The sequence below is a fragment of the Cebus imitator genome, unplaced genomic scaffold (assembly GCF_001604975.1).
Source record: "Cebus imitator isolate Cc_AM_T3 unplaced genomic scaffold, Cebus_imitator-1.0 Scaffold417, whole genome shotgun sequence".
In the NCBI taxonomy this organism is placed as follows: domain Eukaryota; kingdom Metazoa; phylum Chordata; class Mammalia; order Primates; family Cebidae; genus Cebus; species Cebus imitator.
The window spans coordinates 1,174,279-1,175,930 of NW_016107732.1; the positions used below are offsets into that span (position 1 = coordinate 1,174,279).

General features: G+C 55.9%; 1 pseudogene; it reads left to right on the forward strand.

The window, feature by feature from the left end:
• The window catches only part of LOC108289929, a 2,233-nt pseudogene extending 688 nt beyond the window's left edge, over nt 1–1,545 (forward strand).
• Nucleotides 1,546–1,652: the final 107 nt, after the last annotated feature.

The following is a 1,652-nucleotide window of genomic DNA, read 5'->3' on the forward strand; positions in this document are numbered from 1 at the left end:
CCTGACTGGCGTGGTAGCTCACGCCTGTAATTCCAACAGTATGGGAGGCCAAATCAGAAGGATCATTTGAGGCCAGGAGTTAGAGATGAGCATGAGCAACAAAGCAAAATTCTGTCTCTACAAAAAATAAAAAATATTAGTGGAGTGTGGTTGGCCAGGCCTGTGGTCAGAGCTGCCTTTGGGTTAGGGAGCCTGAGTGGGGAGGATCGCTTGAGCTCAGGAGTTTGAAGCTGCAGTGAGCCGAGATCGTGCCACCGCACTCCAGCCTGGGCAACAAAGCAAGACCTTTTATCTAACAAATAAAAATAAGGGCCACCGCCGTGGCTCACGCCTGTAATCCCCCTAGCTCTTTGGGGGGCCAACGCGAGAGGATCACGAGATCAAGAGTTCGAGACCACTGTGGCCAACATGGTGAAACCCCATCTCTACTATTAATACAAAAATTAACCCAGTGTGGTGGCGTGTGCCTGTAATCCCAGCTTCTCTGGAGGCTGAAGCAGAATTGCTTGAACAGGGAGGCGGAGGTTGCAGTGAGCCAATATCGCATCACTGGACTCCAGCCTGGGCGACACAGCTAGACTCTCTCTCGGAAAAAAATAATAATAATCATAAAAATAATTAATTAGAAGAGGCCAGGCGTGGTGGCTCACGCCTGTAATCCAAGCACTTTGGAGGCCAAGGCAGGCAGATCACGTGAGGTCGGGAGTTCAAGACCAGCCTGACCAACATGGTGAAAGCCCGACTTTAAAAAATAATAATAATTAATTGAAAAGGGGCCGCAGAGGCTGGAGGGGGACAGGCCTGGGCGGGAGGGAACCGAGCGGCACAGGCAGCCAGCGAGCGAGCGCATGGCCACCCCAGGGTGCAGCACCCAGGCTCCCTCCTCCTCTCTCTCCTTGCCCTGTTGGCGCTCACCTCCGCGGTGGCCAAAAAGAAAGACAAGGTGCAGAAGGGCGGCCCAGGGAGCGAGTGCGCCGAGGACTGGGCCTGGGGGCCCTGCACCCCCAGCAGAAAGGATTGCGGCGTGTGTTTCCGCGAGGGCAGCAGCGGGGCCCAGATCCAGCACATCCGGTGCAGGATCCCCTGCAACTGGAAGGAGGAGTTTGGAGCCGACTGCAAGTATAAGTTTGAGAACTGGGGTGCGTGTGATGGGGACACCAGCGCCAAAGTCCGCCAGGGCACCCTGAAGAAGGCGGGCTACAATCCCACTGCCAGGAGACCATCCACGTGACCAAGCCCTGCACCCCCAAGACCAAAGCCAAGGCCATGGCCAAGAAAGGGAAGGGAAAGGACTAGAGGCCAAGACTGGATGCCAAGGAGCCCCTAGTGTTACCAGGGGCCCGGCCCACGCCCTCCCTCTCCCTGGCCCGAGATATGACCCGCCAGTGCCTTCTGTCTGCTTGTCAGCTTTAATCAATCATGCCCTGCCTTGTCCCTCTCAGTCCCCAGCCCCACCCCTACATACCGAAAGTGGGGAGGGACAAGGGATTCTGGGAAGCCTGAGCATCCCCCAAAGCAATGTGAGTCCCAGAGCCCACTTTGTTCTTCCCCACGATTCCATTACTTTTTTTTTTTTTTGAGACGGAGTTTCGCTCTTGTTACCCAGGCTGGAGTGCAATGGCGCGATCTCGGCTCACCGCAACCTCCGCCTC